General features: G+C 35.6%; 2 protein-coding genes across 4 annotated transcripts in view; one reads left to right on the top strand and one right to left on the bottom strand.

The window, feature by feature from the left end:
* The window catches only part of LOC136852281 (uncharacterized), a 15,707-nt gene extending 9,851 nt beyond the window's left edge, over positions 1 to 5,856 (bottom strand). Inside the window, exons 1-2 of one of the 3 annotated variants that reach the window (XM_067126776.1) lie at positions 5,800 to 5,828; positions 4,294 to 4,718 (exon numbers count right to left, since the gene is read on the bottom strand). The gene's annotated coding sequence lies outside the window, so the exon portion shown is untranslated. Of the gene's footprint in view, positions 1 to 4,293; positions 4,719 to 5,706 lie in introns of all 3 variants that reach the window. The other 2 variants (XM_067126774.1, XM_067126775.1) reach the window with 2 other exon arrangements.
* LOC136852282 (uncharacterized) overlaps positions 1 to 7,500 on the top strand; it is a 416,936-nt gene that overhangs the window by 377,233 nt on the left and 32,203 nt on the right. The window lies entirely within an intron of this gene.

Here is a 7,500-nt window from a genome sequence, read left to right as displayed (position 1 = left end):
ATATATATATATATATATATATATATATATATATATATATATATATATATATATATATATATATATATATATATATATATATATATATATATATAATATAATATATATATATATATATATATATATATATATATATATATATATATATATATATATATATATATATATATATATATATATATATATATATATATATATATATATATATATATATATATATATATATATATATATATATATATATATATATATATATATATATATATATATATATATATATATATCCATATATATATATATATATATATATATATATATATATATATATATATCCATATATATATATATATATATATATATATATATATATATATATATATATATCCATATATATATATATATATATATATATATATATATCCATATATATATATATATATGTGTGTGTGTGTGTATATATATATGTGTGTGTATATATGTATATATATATATATATATATATATATATATATATATATATATAGCTACAAAGATTATGCAAACGGTATGTTTGCAACTAAATATCTCAAAGCTAGCCCACTCACCTCAAATTAGAATAAAACGAATAACCAAAGAGCACAGAGAATTTGTTTGTTAGGCCAACTAGACCCTCCATATTTGGAGTTTCCCTATTTCTCGTCTAATACCTTCCCCCCTCCCCCCCCAATCTTAATCCTATTTTTATTGGAAATGGTGATTCTCACTCTCTTCTCCTGTGTCTCATGGCCCTGTTGTTGGGATTAGTGGAGTAACGGCCACCAGCATAGCCAGAGGACACAGCTAGCAAGGAGAAAATTGATGCTAGAAGTGACTGGACCTTCCAGAGCTTGGCACCAAAAATTAAGATGTGGCGCCACATGGGAACCGCATGGCCCCAACTCCCATCATGCATTTGTGATCCATGGATCAGACCCCATAAAAGTGAGCCACTGACCTCGCCTAACAGAGACCAACTAGAGATTCCGAGAGAACCAGACGAGAGGCAGACAGCCTCCCTCCTCCACCACTCATTTACCTCTTGACCTAGCGTCCGCCAGTCATAGTTTTGCCGGCCCCTCCCCCCAAAGTGCCATAGTCCGTCGTCAGTAGCCTACGGAGACGTCCTTGGAGACAAGGTAATGTGAGATGTTGAGATTGAGGGTCACCTTTCCTCCTTCTATTACCAATTTTCATCATATCTTCCTTTTCCATCCCTGAAGTGATATTAGTGAGTTTTGTTGATTATTATTTTGCATTGATGAAGTGTTATTATTACGCTTTTGTTTGAGTATCTTTTGTGAACATTTATGAGGTAGGAATCCCCTGCCTTCAGCAGAACCTCCCCAATGCCAAGATCCATACATCAGGTAACCTCTTGACTGTATCATTGCAGATCAAACCTGACACTGTGAACCGATTCTGCCCCGATTGTAAGCTCTCATCAAGCCCGCCAAGACGGGTGTGTTATTGTAGAATCTCAAGTACCACCCATTGCTGTAATGTATCAGGACCCTAGTGGCCCTTCACAACCTTGAATTAATTGTCAATACATTCTTGTCATTATCTTGAGAATTTCTCTTATAATTACCTATAAACTTGATTGATTGAATGATATTGCTGCATGTGGAAGCATGGTCAGATGCAACCTTCCCCCCTCCTTGTGCCAGTGAACTCAAGAGCCCGCATTCACATGTAGTGATATATATATTGCAACGAATGGGACCTCTTTTCCAAGCCACCTCACCCGTTTTTACATCCATAACGTAGCAGAGAAAGAAATAAAATTCATTTAAATTGTTTTAATTACTAGAACTGTGGGTTTCCACTCAACCCTTCATAAACTTCCTCCTTCATTCCCCAAAATTGTTAAGCTGAACCCTTCTCTCTGTTCAAATGACTGCCTAAGGCCTTGTTTTCCAGGTGACCGTCGTACCTTCTCGGCGTCGAGCAAGGCAATCGAGGAGCCAAAAAGAGTAAGTTGTCGCCCCATCTACTGTAAACCCTCCTGTGTTAACTGATGCCATATGGCCTATATAGAAAATGTGGCAAAGATTGACCTTGCACCACCGATGTTGGACGCGATGCATAATCTCCGAAGGTTATTTATAGACGATGCAACGGAAATCGAAAGAGAGAAGAGCGCAGAACAACACTGAGGACAGATGTCCTTAACCTTGCCTGACCCTCGAACTTTCCATGTGTTCAACCCCTAGGTTCGAACCAGTATACCTTTGTAATGGCATTTCCTTTAATTCCCTCCTCCACTGCCAGTGCCCTATCAAACAAGGACACCGTCATCTTGACGAAGGTAATGTACCAGAATAAGGTTTCTTAGTCAGTCACGATTCCTGTTATTTCTCTGTCTGATTTTTCACTTATTTTCCCTTGTGCGACCACCTTCAGTAATTTGTGTTGGAGCATTCAGTTGACGTAATTATGCATTTAGTGTTGAACTGAGTTATTTGGCACCATATGTGCATTTCCCTCAGTTCCCTTTGAGCGTCTTATTATTCTTGCAAGTAACCGTCTTGCACATATTGCAGATGGGCCTTGACTGTGGAACCATTCGGCTCTATCCATGTGCAGTCCCCCTTCTACCCCTACTGCGATGTACCCTGTTATGAAGACATCATTGGCGTAGAATATTTATCCTGTATAGGATTCATTCATTTAGCAGGCCCTTATTATTATCTGCCCAGTAATTCGCCATTCTTCTGATCTGTGTTTATGTAAATATAATTAGTTAAGAGAACCCTTAAGTTTACGTAATTTTTCCTTGCATGAAGAGGGCCCTAAGCCACAGATCTTCTCCTGTTTGTCTACAAAGTTGTCATAATATTGAGTCAGATGTGTAATAAATACAGTAGATTTCTTGATAATGTAAATAACTCCTTGCTTTCATCTGTTGCCACCCAGAATCAAGTAAGTATCCCTGGGACATTCATAGCAATATACATTGGTGTGAGAGCGAGGCTATTCCTCAGCAAAATACGCAAGAAGGCACTAAAGCAGACAGCCTGGTATGTGGTTTTCTTTATTCATCACGGTCTACGTTTCGAGATCCTTGTCTCATCCTCAAGGCTAAAAATACAAAGTAAAATATACAAATACAGCAGGAAAAGTTAGAATGTATGTACAAATAAATTGATAAAGTAAAACACCAATACAAAAGGTAAGCCTAAAATAAAATTGTTAAAAAAGAGAAAGAACTAGAATATTTCAACTAACAGACTTTATTCCTCGAAGTTCAGTTGCTGTATGAAAAAACAATAAAAATAAGGTGGGTGTGGTTTAGGTTATATACGGGGGCGTGGACGAGGAATAATTGTTCAAAGAGGGAACAAGCTTCTTGATCGCTAACGATTCAAGAATAGGGAGGTGGTGTTCGTGTTGGCTGGTTAGTATAATCTTAAAATCATCATAGCTTATTTTAGTTTTGCGTAGTTTTATATGATTTCTAATATTTGATGTTTCAGGATTGGAGAACTTGCACCCAGTGCGAAAGCTAACGCCAATATGTGCGTCACAGCTGACTTTAAGCAGTATTTGTATATTTTACTTTGTATTTTTAGCCTTGAGGATGAGACAAGGACCTCGAAACGTAGGCCGTGATGAATAAAGGAAAACCATGTACCAAGCTGTCTGTTTTAGTGCCTTCTGATATTGCTACGAGTGTTCGGGGGATACTTACTTGACTCTGGGCGGCAATGGATAACGCAGGGAAGTTCCTTTTATTTATTATACATCTGTATCAATATTAGAACCACTCGTAGACAAAGCAAATGAAATCTGTGGCTTAAGGCCTTCTTCAGGTGAAGATTTTACATAAACTCAGGGGTTCTCCCAACTAATTATATTTACATAACAACAAAGATCAGAGGAATGACGAATTACCGGGCAGGTAATAACAAGGGCCTGCTAAATAATGAATCCTACACAGGATAAATATTCTAAGATGACGAGATCTTCGTAACAGGGAAGATCACAGTTGAAGGGGGAACTGCACATGGTTCGGCCGAGAGGTTATACAGTCGAGGCCTATCTGCAAATATGCAGGACGGTTACTTGCAATAATAACAAGACTCACAAAGGGAATTGAGGAATGCACAGATGGTGCCAAATAACTCGGTTAAACACTAAAGAATATTTTACGTTAACACTGAGTGTTCCCACACAAATTACAGAGGTGATCGCACAATGGAAAAAAATGAAGGGAATATTAGGTAGAGAACAACAGGTTGTGACTTGGCTAAAACCTTGATTCCGGCACATTACCTTAGTCCTGACGACGTTGTCCTTGTTCAATATTGCGCTGGCGATGGAGGAAGGAATTATACTGCCACTATAAAAATATACAGTCGAGGACCCGGAGTCGACACGTGTTCAAAGGGACAGACGAGGACGTCTGTCTCGAGTAGGTCCTGAGCGATCTCTTTGGGGGAACTGAGGGAACTGGGGGTGAGTCCTCTTGCAGAGTCTATTTATAACCTCCGGGGATTACGTTGGCTTCTCATCCAGGTGGCGCAGAGGTCAATTTTCGTCACATTTTCCTGTATGTCGACCGCTTGGTTTCCATGTGGCTAGTCAGCTAATGTGGGTTCAGCATGGGGGGGGAGGGGTCAAGTTTCTCTTTTGGGGCTTCTCCCCCCTAGTCTGGCTGGATGCAGGGGTACTCGGAATTTTAGGCCCAAGCAGTCACTCTGAACAGAAAGAAAGAGTTAGGCTTAACCATTTTGGGGAATGAGAGAGCTTATGAAAGGGCGAATTGAGACCTCAGTTCTAGTAGTGAATGAAGGATATTAATTTTTCGTTTCTTTCTCCATCACTTTGCAAATGTAAAAGCTGGTGAGGTTGCGAAAAAACGGCCCCAGCCGTTGCAATATATATATATATATATATATATATATATATATATATATATATATATATATATATATATATATATATATACATACAGAAAATTTTAAATTGTGTATTTGCTAAGTTATGCAAAAGATTTTATTAGAAACTTTCGACCATCTTTTTTACGTAACCATTTCCATAAGGATTAACAAAGTCTAAAAAACTATTATATGCTTGATATTAAAACAAATTTTAGAATTTTTTTTTTTAATTACTGTGAAATTTTATATAAATTTCAAGTAGATACAACACTGCACTTTTGCCCTAATACATGCACACAAACATACAATACACACACACACACACACACACACACACACATATATATATATATATATATATATATATATATATATATATATATATATATATATATATATATATATATATATATATTGCAGTTTGCACTAATATATAAAAACACACAAATACACACACATATATATGCATATATATTATGGCGTATTTAGATGGGACCTTTTACACCTGATATTTTGAAATGTACATATTACACACAACTGCATACACACACACACACACATATATATATATATATATATATATATATATATATATATATATATATATATATATATATATATATATATATGTGTGTGTGTGTGTGTGTGTGTGTGTGTGTGTGTGTGTGTGTGTGTATACTGTGCATTTCAAAATATCTGGTGTAAACGTTCCCATTTAAGTACACCATAATCATTCTTGTCAAGTTCTATATCAAAAATGATTCTAAAGTCATAATTTTGTTATTTAGGTTACAACCCAACTCACCCAAAGCATAGCTTTCTTTATGGGCACCGGTAACCCGGAGGTTTCAGTCTTTCCACGTAAATAATGATGCAGTAAAGTATAATTTGCACTTACTTGTCAGAGTGTGTTGTTTCTCTCTCTCGTTCCCAGAGTCAACTCGTCAGGCTTATATATTCATGGCCTTGGACTCAAGGGCTAGATTAAATAATAACTGCCACGTTTTATTTAATGATTTACTTTTTTCATGAATTGCAGGACTTTCTGTAAGATTTAGCGAAAATTATTTTTTCTTCATTACGTCAACTTAATTTGGAAAAGAGGAAAAAACTTCACAACAGTTGTATTTTTTAGTGAAAGAAAATTTGTTAACTTGCAACTACGGGTCGCTTGTTAAAGTAGAATAGGGAGGGTGCCCGTTAGTCTTTTTAGCGATATCTAATATCAAGTTGAAAGGATCGAAATTCAAGATTGCAAAGATGTAGTATTCCCAAAGTACTCATCTTTAGGAATCACAGATTCAATATTACAATGATTTTCTCTCCCTCTGTCTATCACACACACACAAACACACACAAACATACACACACACACACATATATATATATATATATATATATATATATATATATATATATATATATATATATATATATATACACATATATATATATGTGTGTGTATAAATATATATTTATATATACCACACAGATACTCACACACACACACATATATACATATGTGTGTGTGTGTATTCCGGGTGGTTCCTCTAAGTAGAAAAGATGAAGTAGTCATATGCTGTGTGAGAAAAAACTGAGTGACTGACAAATTCCTGCAGAGGCAAAATGAACAAGAAAGAACTCAAAGGAGGGATGCACTGCAATGGTTGCTGCAATGTTTACAGCAGTGGTTCTTTAACTTTCTTGCCTTGCGACCCCCCGCCCCCTCTGCATTACGTATAGATCCCACGCCCCCTACCCCTGAAATTTTTGCCAACTATAAACTATAAACAATATGCTGTCTATTTGTATACTATTATACTTCATTGCTTATATGAGTATGTGGATGAATGATATATTTTGTTTCTTTGGTGCTAAATTCTTTATAAGTATGCACTGTGCTATATTTCAATGGAATAAACAATGTTCATAGAAAACGGGAAAATCTTACCATAACAAAAGAAAATTCACAAACAAGATTTTAATTGAAAATTGACTTAGATTTTGAATTTTTGTCATGTTTTGAGATAATAATTAGAAAACGTATGGAAGCAGTGATAATGTTTTTGGCAATTTTGCAATTAACATCGCAAATTAAAAAAATAATAGGCACCATCTGGCAACCGTCTTGCTCCCCCCAGTTTAAGAATCTCTGGTTTACAGTATCTAGTTTCTCAGGATCTTGCTTCTCTGTTGATACTGAGGGTTTAAGCTCAAAAAAAAAAAAAAAAAAAAAACGAAGTTTTTGATTCTTCTGCAATTTTTAGCGAAATGTGTCATTAACGATTCATTAGAGCATGTCAAAACAAACAAAAATCAACATGACACGGTCTCACACTTGCGAAATCACGTTTGTCAGCAGTAAGCAGGAACAAATATTAAGATATTTTAATTTAGCGTATCATGAACAATTGGCCCAAATGGTTCGATTTGTTGCCAGTAACTTCAAGACAGAAGAGCAGAAATGAAGGGTTTTATTACCGAAAGAGGAAAATGAAGAGCTTTCTGGCTTTCAGTAAAGAATCCTCAGCAAAAATCCGAGAACAGCCTTTATAAACTGAAGTAGCCACAGTTTGAACTTAGTATGTCTTCATGCTAC

This window comes from Macrobrachium rosenbergii, chromosome 25 (genome assembly GCF_040412425.1).
Source record: "Macrobrachium rosenbergii isolate ZJJX-2024 chromosome 25, ASM4041242v1, whole genome shotgun sequence".
NCBI lineage: Eukaryota > Metazoa > Arthropoda > Malacostraca > Decapoda > Palaemonidae > Macrobrachium > Macrobrachium rosenbergii.
The sequence above is the reverse complement of the archived record's forward strand: the minus strand, read 5'-3'. Positions and strand labels throughout refer to the sequence as shown.